General features: G+C 41.1%; 1 protein-coding gene across 1 annotated transcript in view; it reads right to left on the bottom strand.

Annotated features, from left to right (window-relative positions):
- The window catches only part of STPG2 (sperm tail PG-rich repeat containing 2), a 414,552-nt gene that overhangs the window by 350,806 nt on the left and 46,040 nt on the right, over positions 1-17,706 (bottom strand). The gene's annotated exons all lie outside the window — the stretch shown is intronic.

The following is a 17,706-nucleotide window of genomic DNA, read 5'->3' as shown; positions in this document are numbered from 1 at the left end:
GACTATAAAAATGATTTGCTTTTGTTAAAATCATGCTGCCTATACACACAAATCTAAAATATTTTAAAATCTTAAATTTAAAATTTAACATTACCTGCAAAAAATATGCATTGGAAAAGCTGGATATGGATTTCAAGGTTTATTTATAATAAAGTTAAACTTATAATTCCATTTTCCAATAATTTCATGAGCTACCTTTAGGTACAATCTGTTTAAAAGACAGCAGATAAATTAAAAGGAAAACTTGAATGGAATTTATGATGTAGAAGCACCACCAAAAATAACCATATTTATTACATATCACAGTTACATTTTTTCACTAAAGCCTTTCAAACACACTATGAAACTAAAATAACCCAAATGAAAACTTATGATCCATCTATGCTGAATTTACAATTCAACTAGTCTAGCTTCTTTTTTTAGATATTCCTGATGGTTACATGATAAACATACATTTACATGATTTCCCTCTTCATCAAAATATTTTTCCATGAACTATTTGCAAATATGAATCCAATTGAGGATTCCATTAGTAAAGCTCAATCTTAATACATCATCCCATTCCAAATATTTTTACCACACTACAGTAGATAAGTGTAGATATGTGTCTATGTGGAATGAATTTGATGTCCTTCCTCCAGATAGGCCCAGAGGGCAAAGCTGACAATAACGACCCATCTGTTCACTACTGGCAACCAGGAAACTTGTAATGAAGACAGATGTGGGTCATCCTATACAAGCAGGCTGCAGGGTGTTAATGAATCCACCTACTGGTCACTACCTGCCACTCATGACTGAATGATGACCTAAAAGTCTGAGTGTGAAAAGTCAAAGATGAGTATTTCAGGTACTCATTTATCTTAACAGGGACTGCTTTCACTTTCCCTTAACCTATTCACTATTTACTACTTGTCTTTATCAAGTCTTGGGAAATAGGAATATTACTTATTAGATTCAATCTTTTAAAACAACTTAGCTAAATTCTCTACTAACAGACTTGTAAGAGAGCAACTAAATACTGTGATACAACAATACTATAAATACATGAAACATGAAAGATAATCTTTCCCTATGTCATAAAACTCTTTAGGTACATTACATTATAATGTATATTATATAATGTCACAATATCAATTCGTCTAAATGGTGACTTTTAGCATATTAAATACCAATGCTTTATTTCAGATAAAATTATTTTACTTTAGATTGCAAAAGAATATTCACGACTAGAGATCAAATTATGAAAGATTTATATAGCTATAAAAATTATAGGAATGATTAGTTTGCTTTCTGATACCATAACCCTTAAGAATCATAACTTACAGTTATTTTTCATAATATATAAGCTCTAAAAGAAATCAAAATTGAGTCTTAGAAAAATGTGTTCATGTAAAAATTAAATATAAGCAACAAAAAGTAAAAACTACAGCTTTTCAAACATATATGCACATTTAACAAATTCTCTTAAAACTACGAGAAATACAATTTTATGTAAGATAATTCTTAGTTTATTTTTAAGCACCTTCTTTAGTTTATAAACCACATTGCTATCACTTCTTGGCTTTTTGGCTAAGATCAAGTACAAACCACATTGCTACTAATTTTAATTTCTATATAGAGATTTAACATAATTTTCTATTGCTTCAATTACAAGTGGACCATTCCTACACAAAATTAGTACGTAACCATGAATGAACTTCACCAAGGTTACCTGGAAATAATTAACAGTCACAATTCAAGTGACCACACACAAACACATATACATATATACATAAATACACACTCACAGTCTTCCTATTTTAGAGAAAAAAGAATATTCCTTTCAGTTACTAAATCTAAAGTAGTCAATTAAAAAAATCAATGAGATTTCAAAGAAAATTAGACCACCTAATTTAATATTAGACAAATTCAAATCAAAACAATCATAAAATACTAGTTTTATTCACAGAAAGACTATCATATAGTTATCACAACTTCAAAATAATTATCAAAGATGAATTATATATGGCTTCTTCCACCACTCAATTAGTACATTAACTTTAGAAAAATACATTTTTAATACATCAACAATTTATATGTATATAATGCTTAAATGTAGCAAGTGTTTTCACATTTGCCATCTCATTTCTTACACAATTCTACAAAGTAGTAATAATCATACTATAGCCCAGGAAAACTTACTCAATTATCATTATCTATACTTGATAGTTTCACATAACTATTTCCTAATTCATGATCACCATCACATCTTTTCTACATCTCAAGGTTTAAAGTAAGGTTTACGTTTCTTATAACATACCTTTACCTCATTTTAAAATAAAATCTCACTTAAATAAAGGGTAACTGCTTAGCATTTGGATATACGAACATTTAACCAACAAATAGAAAATATATATCTGAGTAAATAGAAGAAATGCGTCAATCCAAGATGGCTACCAAGTCTCCAGGAATGAAGGTGCATCTTGATATATGTAAAATTCCAGCTTAACTAAGATCAGATCAAAGACAAGAAAGATCAGATTGAAATAAGGAAATTTTGTCATTTGCAATGATAATGAGGAACCTGGAGTATAGGCTGTTAAGTGAAACAAGCAAGTCAAGCACTGAGAGACAATCAAATGACCTTATACATTAAATCTTTTTTTTAGAAAGACAAAGGTGAGCCTAAGGGCTGGAGGGGTAGATAAGAGTAATAAACAAAAGAGTAGGCAAGTGGATGACATGAACTGATTCAGCCTGGTCTGCCCCAGACCCATGGCAAATGTATGCCAGTGGGACACTTTCCATGACCTCTTGGCTGTTTCCTTCCATGCTTCTTGCACTTACCTGCAGGGTCTGTGTCCTGCCAGAGGAGTTGCCCAGGCTCCTCCATTAGAACCCCTCCAAGTGCCAGATTTCACGCATACCAGTGGGTCCATGAGCCAGCACTGCTCAGTTCACCTCCTGTCCTAGCAGGAACAGTGGCTTTTCCTAACTGGCTTCAACTCATTCTGGTTCTTGCTGTTGGATGTTTCAGCCCAGCCACGGCTCATCCATGCCCACATATACCTCATATATGGCTCAGTTGGGGTTGAGACTCAGCCTACTCCGTGCCACATCTACCCTGGTCCTCCAGAACACCAGAAGGTATTGCAGTCTGGTCCGGCCTGGTGCAACTTGTTCCAGTCCACACTTGTGCCAAGGGAGACTACAACTGTATCCTGACTTGAACGCAGCCCCATTCCAGCTAATGCACCCCTTGGTGGGAACCTCCACCCAGCTCAGGTGTCCCTTTCGCCCCACAACTGGGCCTGTTCCCAGCCATAGATCACAAACATGCCAGTGGTTGCTCAGACTCAGCTTGGCACAGCCCCTCACCTGTTGCAACCCCTGCCTTAGACACTGTGGCTCAGCATCCATGGCTCAAGCAGACCAGCTGGTGCAAAAACCTAGCTGGGCATGTCCTGTGCTCCATCCTGGTTTCCAATCTTATTTGTGGGCTAAGGTTTGCTCAGTACTGCCTGGTGCGCCCGTTCCATCGCCTTTTCATACACTGACGAGCCGTTGATGCAACTTTGCCCAGCCTGTCTGCCCCACAGGTTCGGACCACCTGTTCACCAGTAGGAGCTATAACTCAACAGGGGAGCTTCCCAAGTTTCTACCCCTGGTCACGTCCCAGATCCAGTTTCCTACATGCCACTGGGCTTTAGGCCACTGCTCGGCGCAGTCCAGCCCTCCCCTTGGCCCTGCTTGAGCTGGTGAAAGTTGCAGTCCGGCCCACCCCACAGCCCACTCAGGATGCACTCTCAAGCACCGCTGCCCTGACCAGCCCAGACTGGCAAATCCGAACACTAGAACAGAGTGTGAGTGGAGCCAGGTTCGGTCGAGACAAAAGCAGTACACAATACGGAATACCAAGGTGAGGTTGCCTGTGCCAGATGTGACTGCAGCACCCAACCAGCACACATGAGAACCAGGAAGGGAGGGGACAGAACCAGCAGGGGAATAAGGGGTGGTTCCCTTGCTGAACAACTACTCCCACTGGACAGCATGAGCTGGGATGGGGACAGACCAGACTAGGCAGGGCTACGGCACCTGTGTGCCTCATGTGGACCAGATCAGGGAAGAATCAGGCTGGGCTGATTATTCCTACTGGTGCAATCTACAATTAGAGTCGGTGAGGGTTGTTGGGGCTTAGCCACAGCATCAGCTAGCACTGGGGGCTAGTTCTGTCAAGTTAAACCACAGAACCACCTGGAGAGTGCATAATCTGGGAGTGGGAGTGGCCTGGGAGGGAAATAGTGGGCTCCTCCCTCTTGGGTTACTACACCCCACAGGAGGGCACAAAAACTAGGACAGGGGCTGGGGGGGGGCTAGACAGACACCCAGCAACATCTGTGAAGGCTGGATAGTTGAGCTGGTTAGATGGAACAAGGTTTTAATACCCATTGACATGTATGAGACCACAAGGGGATGTGGGACAGACTGGACTAGTCTGCTACACATACTGGCAAACCAGGGTAGGGGGCGGGCCTGGTGGGGGTTATTGTGGGTCGCTCCAGCTGCAGCTCATGCGAGGCCCGAGTGCAGGCCCCAGTCTCCCAAGGATTAACTCCACAGCTTAGCTTGTTTCTCAGAGGATAACAGGATGAGCAATTTTGGCCTGATACATCTAGCCACTGGCTTAACCGCAAATTCCTGCTTCCTATTTGTCAACTTATCTGCCAAGGGATTGGATAAACACTGGGAGGAACTCAAGGGATTTAGGGTGGCCACTACTAGGAGGAACTCGAAGGATTTAGGGTGGCCATTTGAGGACTGGATAAACCCTGGGAGGAGCTAGGCAGAGTATAAAAGAAAGCCTGGAGTTGCAATAAAGATCAATCTATCATCAATTGGCATTTGGTGTACTGTGTGCTGTCTTGTGTTGGCTCTCTGCGTATTGTCTTTTGTGTAACCCTAGTCCCTCCGCTCAGCTCGGGGTACGTGGCAACGCGGGCGTTGCCAACATCTGGAGCTCCCACCGAGATTGAGAAAGAGAGGAAACGACGAAGGGTCATCCCAGGAGGCTGGCCAGCTGATTCAGGTAAGTGAGACGTATTGTAAGTCTCTCCTAAACTGGTAGGAGAGGGAGTTTCATTTTGAAAAATAGTCAGGTTTTAGTTTTATTTTGAAATGTAGTTAGGTTTTAGACTTATTTTGAAATATAACTAGGTTTTAGATTTATTTTGTAAGTTTTCGATTTATTTAGTAGTATAGTCAGGTTTTAGATTTATTTTGAAGTATAGTTAGGTCTTGGTGTTTAATTCATCAGGCGAAAAGGATGATAAAATGGGTTCTGCCTTCTCCCAGGATAAATTGGCCACCGAGCTTGAAGAACTCCTACATCAACTGGGGATGCCAGTTAAAATTAAGATGATTAGAAATTTTGTTAAAGCCATTCAGTCTAGTAGTCCTTGGTTTATTGTTTCAGGCAATTTGAGTATTCCCGATTGGGAACAGGTTAAGGCCAATTTACAATCCTGTTTACAAAAAGACCCAGATAACTTCCCTATTGTTAACTTTTCTTTGTGGCGCTTAGTCCGGGATTCATTATTTACTGATAAAGTGAAAGCTGAGAAACAGTTAAGAGAAGTACAGACTACTTTTGAAGAAATCCAGGGGAGGGAAGTTCTACGGTCCTTGGAAGCCTGGAATGAGGCGGCCTCGAGTGAGGCCACCCCGAGTGAGACCTCTTCTTTAGAGGAGAGTGAGGTCTCTTCTTTAGAGGAGAGTGAAGCCTCTTCTTCAGATGAGAACTAGGCCTCTTCCTCGGAAGAGAGTGAGGACAAACGAGATGAGGAGGTTTTCTTAAAGCGGAAAATTAAGGATAAGGAGAAGGTTTTCTTAAAGCGGAAAATTAGAAACATTAAAAGAAAGTTAAAGAAAGCAGGAATAGGTGCACGTTCCTCTGGCAAATTGTCCAGTTCAGACCACCTCCATATGCCCCTAATTTTGTGACCCCTACCGCTCCTCCTGAGGAGGAAGCCGCGGGCCATTCACCCAATATTTACCCCACACGGCCATGGAGTAACAGCCTCACTGATCAGCCGGTGGATGGGGCTCGATGCTTCCCTGTAATAGAGGTCCCAGTTCAAGGAGGTCCCCCTCGCCGGGAGCATCAGCCCCTTCAATTTAAAGACCTCAAAAATGTAAAGCAGGCTGTTAAAGATTATGGTGCCCAGGCACCCTTTACTCTTGCACTCATAGAATCCTTTTCGAGTTTGAATCTTACTCCTAGTGATTGGATGCGATTGTGCCGCTCTGCTCTCGATGGTGGTGACTTTCTCTTATGGAGAGGGGATTTTCAAGATAGGTGCAGATTTTTTGCTGAGCAGAACGCGGCTGGGGGACATGCAGATCGAAGCCTTGTAAATGCTTACTGGCACTGGACCTTTTGAGGGCATCCAACAACAAGTTAATTATGACTTAGGAGTTTATGCACAGATAGCAAATGCAGCTCTTGGAGCCTGGAAGGCCTTACCTAATGCTAATACAGGAGACCAGCTTTCCAAGGTCTTGCAAGGCCCTACAGAACCTTTTAGAATTTGTGGACCGTATTATGCAGGTTGCTAGTAAGATCTTTGGTAACGTGGAACCAGCAATGCCAGTAATTAAGCATATAGCCTTTGAGAATGCTAATAAATATTGCCAGGATGCTCTCAGGTCCCACAGAGATAAATCCCTGCATGATTATCTCAAAATTTGCAGACATATTGACTCCACCCATGCCCTTGGGCAAGTGATAGCAGCCACTGTTCAACACCCTCAGCCCCACCCTAGGGCGCTTCCCAAAACCTGTTTCAGATGTGGACAGCCTGGACATTTTAAAAAACAGTGCCCCAAAATTCCACGACAAGGAAGATCACCTCAGCAATCCTTTCAGGCCCCAGATCTTTGTCCAAGATGCCATAAAGGCTATCATTGGAGCAGTGATTGTAGGTCCAGATATGATGCCCAAGGCAATCCCCTATCGGGAAACGGGGTCAGGGGCCCGCTCCGGGCCCCCCAACCTCAGGTGTATGGAGCCCAGCAGACACCTGTAACTTCCGGAACAGCGCAGACTCCTTTCAGAGTCCCTCTCCCACGGCGAGGAACACCGACATTTCAACCCTCCTCAGAGCAACACCAGGTAGCGCAGGACTGGACCTCTATGCCACCTCTGGAGAGGTATTGACCCCACTCCTGGGGCCCCAACGGATAAAAACAGGAGTCAGGGGCCCCTTGCCTAAGAATATCTTGGGCCTGATCCTAGGAAGAAGTAGTGCTACTATGCATGGAATCAGAGTACTCCCAGGAGTGATAGATGAGGATACCCCCGCAGAAATAGAAGTCATGGCAGAATCAGCCAAAGGCACTGTAATCATTCCACCAGGAGCTAGATTTGCCCAGCTGATCTTGATCCCCAAGGTTCCAACTGACAACCCCATTCTTAAGAGAGATAGACAAGGAGGATTTGGAGATTCTGGCCCCTTGGCATGTTGGGTCTCCAACATGCAAACCCGACCCACCTTACAGTTAGAGATAGAAGGGAGAAAATTCACAGGTTTACTTGATACCGGGGCTGACAGTACAGTTATATCCCAGGCACAGTGGCCAAGTTCCTGGCCATTAGAGGCCACCCCAACCGTTCTCCAAGGGATAGGAACTTCTCAGCCACAGAAAAGCACCAGGTTGTTAAGGTGGAAGGATCAAGAGGGGCATTCAGGAGTTTTCCAGCCGTATGTCTTACCACATATTCCTATCAATCTGTGGGGATGAGATTTGTTGAGTGCCATGAATGTTGTATTGACCTCTCAGCCTGTGCCAAATATGCTTAATAGACAGGGATACTTTCCTGGAAAAGGTTTGGGCAGACATCTTCAAGGTTACCCCCAACCAGTCTGCGACAGGGTTAAAATTAGAGGCTGCAATTGAATTGGTAAAGGAACAGCTTGAGGCTGGACATATTGTTCCATCCACCTCTCCTTGGAACACCCCAATTTTTGTTATTAAAAAGAAAAATACTAAATGGAGGCTTTTACAAGATTTACATGCAGTAAATGCCGTCATGGCTCCTATGGGGGCCACGCAACCTGGTTTGCCATCTCCTGTGGGAATACCAAAAGATTGGCATATGCTTGTGTTAGATTTAAAAGACTGCTTTTTCTCCATTCCCTTGCACCCAGAAGATGTTCCACGTTTTGCCTTTACCTTACCGTCCATCAATTTAAAGGCCCCTTCCCAACGTTTCCATTGGGTCGTGCTCCCACAAGGGATGATGCACAGCCCTACCATTTGTCAGATATATGTGGATAAGGCCTTAAAAGGAATTATATCACAATTTCCAAATATTTATTTAATCCATTATATGGATGATCTTTTGATCGTGGCTGAAACCCGTTCCATTCTGTCCTCAGCAGCACAATGTATTTATCAGGCTTTAGCCACAGCCGGGTTGATTGTTGCCCCGAATAAAATTCAGACAGCTTTTCCTTATCAGTATTTAAGCCATCAACTTTTACCAACTGGTGTCACCCCTCAGAATTTGACCATCAGATTAAGTGATGTGAAGACTTTGAATGATCTGCAGAGTTTGTTGGGTGATATTAATTGGATCCGACCAATTTTGCATATTTCCACTGGGCAACTCAAACCCCTTTTTTGATATTCTTAAAGGTGATCCAGATCCTTCCTCACCCAGACAATTGTCCAAAAAAGGCAGGGAATGTCTGCAGTTAGTCCAGCATGCCATTCATAATGCTCATGTTAGTTATGTGGATTATAAGGCACCAGTGCGGCTGTTGGTCTTTCCCTCCAATCACGCGCCTACAGTAGTGTTTTGGCAGACTGGACCTATATATTGGGTCCACTCCCCAGCATCCACTGGACAAATCGTGCAATCCTATCCCACTGCTGTTATATCTCTGTTGTATAAGGCATGTAAGATCAGCCTGCAAATTTTTGGAAAATATCCTGATTTCATTCCCATCCCCTATGATTCCAAACAGGTGGTATGGCTGATGATTGGTCTGTCTTTTGTGCCACGGTTTCTTCTCAGTTAATTAATCATTATCCTTCCCATTCCTTTGTACAGTTTTTTAAAAGACATCCAGTTGTTTTTCCAAAAATAATTAGACAGCAACCCATATTAGGAGTCCATGTGGTTTTTACTGATGGGTCGGCTAAAGGCAAGGCTGCTATAGTTTCTGGACATGAAGAACAGGCTGTTTCCATCTCTCACAAATCAGCTCAAGCTGCCGAAATAGCCGCTGTTCTTTTTGCCCTTCAAATTTATCGTGATGAGCCCCTGACACAGATAGCTGCTATGTGGCTCATGTTATTTTACCTTTAGAAACCGCAGCCTATATAGCCCCGACCTGCTCAGTTTATTTGCTTCTTTTACAATTACAGCAGCAGATTTGGCAGCGCACTTGTCCCTTATTTGTTGGGCATATAAGAGCGCATACCTCCTTGCCTGGCCCCCTAAGCGAGGGTAATGCACGGGCAGATTCGTTGACTCAGGTGTTGCACATATCCCTGACCATGGACCCTTATGAACAGGCAGTGCGCCTTCATAAAAGGTTCCATCTCAATGCAGCTTCCCTGAGATTACATGCTAAGGTGACTAGAGAACAAGCCACCCAGATTGTCACCAATTGTGATGTCTGCACTCAATATTGTTCTGTCCCATCCCTAGGGGTTAATCCCAGAGGGTTATTGGCCAATCATGTGTGTCAAATGGATGTTACCCACGTCCCTTCCTTTGGAAAACTTCAATATGTGCATGTTTCAGTTGATACCTATTCCCGTGTAATATATGCCTCCGCTCATTCAGGAGAGAAATTAAAAGATGTTAAAGTCCATTGTTTACAGGCCTTTGCCTATATGGGGGTCCCCAAACAAATTAAGACTGATAACGGACCGGCCTATGTTAGCCAGGGTTTTGAGAACTTCTGCCAAGATTTTAATATAACTCATAAAACAGGCAACCCTTTTAATCCTCAGGGTCAAGCCATTGTTGAACGTGCCAACCGCACCCTTAAAGTTTATCTAGAAAAAGTAAAGAAGGGGGATGTGGCCGAGCATTGCAGCTCACCCCATTCCCTACTGGCATCTGCCATCTATGTGTTAAATTTTTTAACTGTCACTAATGATGTAGCTCCTGCAGAGCGCCATTGGCTTCGCCCTGCTAATGAGAATAAAGGCCAAGTAAAATGGAAAGATCTGGCCACAAATAAATGGCGAGGACCAGATCCAGTACTAACGTGGGGGCGAGGCTCCGTTTGTGTTTTCCCCAGGATGAAGAAACACCTAGATGGGTTCCCAAGAGACTTATACGGCAAATCTCCTTGGCTCCAACTCAGCATGATCCCACTCCTAATGATGTTCTTGCAGGATAGGAGACCCTGCAGCAGTGGTGCAACTTCCTGGTATCCTGCCCATGGGAAACGCAGATCTCCAGCTGCTCCCCGATTTACCATCATATATGTGTTACCCCTGTGAAATGGCATTTAACTGGCAGCATGGATGTTTTAGGAACAAAGCGGAATCTTGGCCATGGGGCTGATGGTCATAGCCATGATTGCAGTACTGTTTACTCTTCTTTGCCGCCTATGCAGGCAACAAGCCAGGGAGCAGGTCATTATTTGACAAACCATGATGGCTTTAGCTGTGGAAAACCCTAGCGCTCAAGTTTGGTTGAACATGGTGTGATGGGCAGCCAGAGACGGGTAAGATCTGGCAGCACTGATGACCAACCTAAGACAGGGAGTCCCCAGGTGGGGCTCCCCATGACGGGTAAGGCGTCAACTGACTGCTAGACAACCTAAGACAGGCGTCCATTAAAAAAAAACAAAAAAAGGGGGACATGCAGGCCCCAGTCTCCCAAGGATTAACTCCACAGCTTAGCTTGTTTCTCAGAGGGTAACAGGATGAGCAATTTTGGCCTGATACATCTAGCCACTGGCTTAACCGCAAGTTCCTGCTTCCTATTTGTCAACTTATCTGCCAAGGGATTGGATAAACACTGGGAGGAACTCAAGGGATTTAGGGTGGCCACTACTGGGAGGAACTCAAAGGATTTAGGGTGGCCATTTGAGGACTGGATAAACCCTGGGAGGAGCTAGGCAGAGTATAAAAGAAAGCCTGGAGTTGCAATAAAGATCAATCTATCATCGATCGGCATTTGGTGTATGTGTTGGCTCTCTGCGTATTGTCTTTTGTGTAACCCTAGTCCCTCCGCTCAGCTCGGGGTACGTGGCAACGCGGGCGTTGCCAACACCTGAGTATGTGCTGGGCAGAACCACGCTGGACTGCAAACACTCATTTGTTCCAGTGCAAGACAGGGATGGAAACAGAACCAACCCAGCAACTGCAACCACCAGCTGATCAGGGTGATGAACTGTGCTGGGCCCGGTTCTTGCTAGTACATACAAGAATCTGGTCTGGGAACACCTCAGACAAAGTTTCTTTGGGGATACCCCCAATCGAGTTTTCGGACTCAGAATGCTAACCACCAAATGACAGAGGGCAGAACAAGTCAATCAACCATCTCAGCTATATGTTGGCAATGAAAATACTGGGCAAACGGAGACTCTATGATGGACTATGTCAATCAGTGGATTCTCCAATGACTGCATCGTGCTTGGAGTGGTGAGAGTGGCAGCAATTCAGATCTGTTGAACTATCAAAACCACTCTGCTGGCTCTATCTTCAGACCAGAGATGGTCTCCCCAAGAAACTGATGAACTTATCTGGACAATAAGATGCTAGACTTCCGCCTAGTAGGTGCTTGCAATGAAAGAATCTCAACTGAATTTGAACTGTGGTAATGCAACAAGGTGGAGGAATCCACTATGGGGGGCGTGTTGGGGAGGGGTGGAAGGAATCCCAGTGCCTATAAAACTGTGTCACATAATGCAATGTAATAAAAAAAAAAAAGAACAGAAAAAAAAGAGTAGGCAAGAATAGACAGAAATACAAAATGTCAGACAGGAAGAGACAGGAAGAATAAGTGCAAAAGATCTGCTGCACAGCATGGCGTCTGTAGTTAATATTTCTTAAACAGGCTACAGAATAGATTTTCAGTACATCATCATAAAAGCATAGGCAATCTGATTGTCATTTAGCTTGACTTAGTCATTCCATAATGTGTATGTATATATATGTATATATATGTCTATCAAAAACATCACATATAGCATTAACATATGTTAATGGAAGGATGGGAGGGGCAAAGAGAGTGAACAGTCATGAATTTGGCCTTGGTGATTAACGATATTCCTGGAGATGAACATCAATGAAGGAGAAATCAGATATTATGTTTTATTACTCCTAGAGTTTACATAGGGAAACAGACTATCTGATGAATTTAAAGACTAGAAAATAAATTTTGTTAGAACTGGTGATAGAAAGATATTAGTTTTAGGACACAGAAAAGTTGCACTGATTTTCACTTAGTTCCTATCATATCAGGGTAACACTGAAACTTTTATCTTCCTAGGAAAACTTCCAATCACGAATCTCAGTCATACTATACCACATTATTTCAAGATAAACTATAATTTCGGACTATTCAAAATGTCAAATAGCTGGAAATTGTTACACATCTTCTAATTACTTACTGAAGAGGATGGGTTGGATAAATGATACAGATTTTATGCACGGAAATGTATTTAGACAGACAAGTGCATGTGTAGCAGCCTGCTAACAAGGAAGACGCACCCCAAACAATAATTGGAATCAGAAACACTGGTAAAAATATGTTGATATGCTGTCATTTTATAAGGAAAAAAGAGTGCAAGTTCAGTGATGGGATATATAGGTTAGCCTTTAACATATGATGCCAATCTTCAAAACATACTAACAACAGTGCATTCAAGTAAGCCTCCACACATTTATACAATTCACGAACTCTGTTCTGACTGCTCACCCACATGATCTCATACTATGTCTATCAATTTCCTAAAGAAACTGAACTATATCCCCATTCTCCTACTTATAATTTAACCTCTCACCTCAAATCCAATCATCATTTCTACTTTTTAAACTTCCAGTCTCTCTCTGTCATCCTGTCAGTTCTAGGAGCAAAACTTTGCAAACAAGTGATTGCAACGTTCACAGACCAGAGTAAACAGTGTTCTCTAAAGGTCATGACTCTTGGAGGCTGAGACAAGATGTTGACATGAAATTAGGTGTTCTATATTAAGGCTGAGGTTATTAAATAAATTTTAAAATAGCCCTTTTCAATATACTTGCTTTAGTCTGCAATGCTAGCATCCAATAGTAACTCCAGTTTATGTCCCAGAGGCCCCATTTCCCATCCAACACCCTGCTAATGATGAACAGAAAGCAGCAATAAGATGATTCAATTATTTGGGCCTCTGCTGTTCCTCTGGGAGACTCCAATGAGGCTTCTGTCTTCAGTCTGGCCCAGCCCTGGTCATTGTGAAGTAAACCAGCACATGCACAATATAAGACACTCTCTCAGTCTCCCTGTCTCCCTGCCTCTCTGTCTTTCTCTATTTCTCTCTCTCTCTTTCTCTCCCCTGCCCCTCCCCCCAGTTCTTCCTCCCTATTTCCATAACTCTGCTTTCAATTAAATAAAAATCTTCAGAAAATAAAAAAAGCTATAATCTTAATGATATCTTTGAATGTCACAGTTGCAGAGAGAGGGAAAAACAGAAAACTTCCATTGGTTGGCTCATTCTCCAAATGGCTGTAAGAGCTAGGGGAGAGCAAACCTAGGGAGCAGATGTGTCATCTGGGTTTCCCACATAGGTACAAGGGCTCAAGGCTTGGGCTTGGGCTTTCTGCTGCTTGTCTAAGGTGCCTTACTAGGGAGCTGGAGTGAAATTGGGACAAGAAGGATTGAAATCAGTTCCTATATGGGATGCTGGCATCACAAGCGGTGACTTACTTAGGTATGACACAGTGCCAGCCCTGAAATTACAACTTTCCATTTAAAACCAACATAAGTAAATTAGCATTAGATGATCTTATACTAATCCAGAGGAAAATCTAGCTTTTAAATTACATATTTAAAATTTAACTTTTAAAACTCAACTTTGGAGCTGGCAAAATGGCTCAACTGCCTAATCCTCCACTTGCTAGAGCCAGCATCTCATATGAGTGCTGGTTCATGTCCCATCTGCTCTGCTTTCAATCCAGCTCCCTGCTTATGGCCTGGGAAAACAGCAGAGAATTGTCAAGACTTTGGAACCTTGCACCCACATGGAAGACCCTGCAGAGTCATCTGATTCAGGTTCAGTTTGGTTCAGCTCCAGCCATGGCAGCCATCTGAGGAGTGAACCAGAACATCTTTGTCTCCTCTTCTCTCTGCAAATCCGCCTTTCCAATAAAAATAAATAAATCCTTTAAAAAAACTCACTTTGATTACTCTTGCAAATAATAAAATAATTTACAATTAGAGTGTAAGTAACATTTTCATATAATATCTATGTTGGGATAGAATTATACCTCTTTTGATTTCCATACTTGTGAAATGAGAAGGAGGAGGAAGAGAAGAAGGAGGAGGAGGAGGAGGAGGAGCAGGAGGAGGAGGAGGAGGAGGAGAAGAAGAAGAAGAAGAAGAAGAAGAAGAAGAAGAAGAAATTGCTTCCATTACTGTTCTGAGAATGAAAAAGAAATAATGCATACAGATCAGATTCTCAACATTATAAATTCCTTCCCATATCTTCCCACTTCTTTTGATAATTTATTTCTGCAGCTTTCTTTCAACTTGAAAAAAATTCTTCAGTTTAAATTCTTTATATGTATTTTTTCCCTTGCCCTCTCCCCAAATTCTCTCCTCCTCCACTGATTACCCCCCAAATTATCACAGTAGTACAGTCCTTCACAAACAGTCCTAAATCTGTCATTCTTCTCTTTAAGTGTATCCTGACACTGTAGATATGGACAATGGAAGAGAGGCCAGCATCCTATTGCCAAGATGTATTTAACAGTTTCATTGGGAGTCCATCTTTGACTTAGAAGTAGACATGCATACTGCATTGCATCTTCACATCTCGGTGTGATATTTTATCCCCCAGAGTTTCTCAAATTGTTTTAACTGAAGAACTCTGATGACATAGGGGTGTCTATCCATCATTCAAAATGATCCATTTAATTTTCTTTGAAATTTAAACCTTGTGTTTCAACTGTTCATGTTTACATGGTCTTCCAAAGGAAGATTCTATTTGTTTACCCATAAAAACTTTTAAAATTAAAAAAGAATTTTTTAATAGACTCTCAAAACAACTAAAATTTACTATTTAGGTTTGTCTGATGAGTTAAAATGCAAACATTTATCTCTTGCAACATAACCTTTAAGCCTGGGTTCCAATGAACTTGAGAAATGAATGAAGTGTTGGGTTAAAAGAATCAAGGTATTGGCACCCCCTGGTAAAATTTTATTCAGATTTTTTAACTGACATTAAACCATTGGAACAACATCATGGATTTTGTATTTAACAAATCAAAATATTGCAGTAGAAAATTATTAAATGTTTTTACTTAATGGAAAGTTCTCATAAAGATTTCATTAAAATCAAGAAAGCTCCTTAAAAGTTACACTGCCAAAGGCAATACATATACTTGAAGAAAATCCTCAAGTTAAATAAAAGTTCCTAATTTGTGTTTTAAACAGAAATACAGAAAATCCTAATGAAGATGCAATAGGTATACAAAGTACATACTGAAACAAAAATTCATATTTGAAATAGTTAAAAATATCTCAAGTTTAGCTATGGTAAATTTTAAAGCCCACAATCACTAGTTCAAGTATTATATTGTTTGGGGACAGGCAGTTGGCACAGTAATTAAGCACTACTTGTGACACCTTTCACCCCAAAGCAAAGTATCTAAGTTCAAGGTTCAGCCTACTTTCAGCTCCAACTTCCTACTAATGTGCACTCTTCTACTCCAAAATATAAGGAAGAATCTCAATGAAACCATTAAATATATTGACAATAAGAAACTAGATTTTGTACCATTGCCTAGAATCACAGTGCCATGATAAACTTAAACAGAATAATGCTGTGCTTGTGACTGTTGCTGAAGGACTGTTACTATTTTAATAATATGAGAGAAAATGGTGGGAACAGAGGAGAATGGGGATAGAAGGGAGGTGGAGGGGAAAATCCTTATACCCACAAAACCGTATCCATTCTTATGTTTGTTATTCTTATGATTTGAGACAACTTGTAAATATTGTACTTATGTTTCCAAACTGTAGAAGATAACCAAGAAGCAGTTATGAAAGAGACGACGGGGCCCAGAAACTCCACACATTTATTACCTGCTTCATTACAGGAAATGGGTCTAACCCCTAATTTATCCTATCACTCATTCTTCCTTTCTTTTCATAGAGATATTTTTCTTGCTCTCTAATATAAACCAGCTCTTCAGGGTGTTTGATGCCTTTGCTTATTATGATTCTGGACAGATACTACGGTACCTCATCTATATTTTTCTGCAGTTGTTCAATTTGCACTCCATCTTTAAACATCTCTAATAACATATATCTCTCCAACAACACAATGTCCCCATTATAGTATTCCCTAAGCCTATTATCCAATTATTTCTATTGTTTTCCATCAAAGTTCTAAAAAGAATAGAACCAACATACATCCAATGCCCCATTTCCCTCATTCTGTCAAATCCAACATTCAGCTGCTGCCAAATAGTTCTCTCAATATTTGAAACACTCACTTTCATACTACCTTTCAATAACTAAAAAAAAAAAAATCTTGTTCTAGCAACTGTATCTTCTTTTGAAAATTTTCTTGCAATTTAATTTTCCTGTTAAATTATATTACATGTGCATGGTGAGGCAAAAGAAACGAAACTAAACAAAAATAGAGAAATCAAAATCCCTCACGGCCTCATTTCTAAAATCTAATTATTCTTCCTAGATCTGCTCTGAATGTTTCTGCTTTCCTGGAGGCACCTCACTACCTCAATTGCTACCTTTATAAGACCAACTGCTAGCTCTGTATCTCTAGCCATAATTTGCTTTACAAATTATATTCTCAATTCCGACCATCTGGCAGTAATTTTTCTCCAAATTCCATTGTCTAAACTGAACTCATCCTCTGTCCATCATAGTGAACAACTAACGACATAGTCCTCAATTTCAACCTCTGGGAGTCCTCTCTGCCTTTTTCTTCTTGCTTGCTTACCCGCAAATGCAGACACATGCATACAGCATCAGCATTTATTCATGAATATAACAAAATAATTTAAACTGAATAATTTCAAATCATAATAATCATCTGTAAACTACCAATTAGCATTATTTGAGTTGAGTTACCTAAAGTTTACAATAGTTCACCTTTTCTTATTAACTCAAAATTTAAATTAAAACTTTTTATACTTTAAGAACAAACACTTATTTTGACAACAAAGAACTTACAAAACAAAACAAAGCCTCTATATTTTAAGTAGCTAAAAAGTGTAATTCCTTTTCCTTGTTACAGAGTAAAGGAATGAAGTACCATGTGGGAAACTCAGAAGAAGCTCTTGGCTCCTGACTTCGGATCAGCTCAGCACCAGTCATTGCGACCACCTGAGGAGTGAATCAGCGGATGGAAAGTCTTTCTGTCTCTCCTCATCTCTGTATATCTGACTTTCCAATAGAAATTAAAATAATTTTTAAAAAAGCAAAAAATATCATCTTAAGGACATTTCAATTTTATTAAATGGGGG

Source organism: Ochotona princeps, chromosome 7 (assembly GCF_030435755.1).
Source record: "Ochotona princeps isolate mOchPri1 chromosome 7, mOchPri1.hap1, whole genome shotgun sequence".
Lineage (NCBI taxonomy): Eukaryota > Metazoa > Chordata > Mammalia > Lagomorpha > Ochotonidae > Ochotona > Ochotona princeps.
This window is presented reverse-complemented; position numbering and strand designations above follow the sequence as displayed.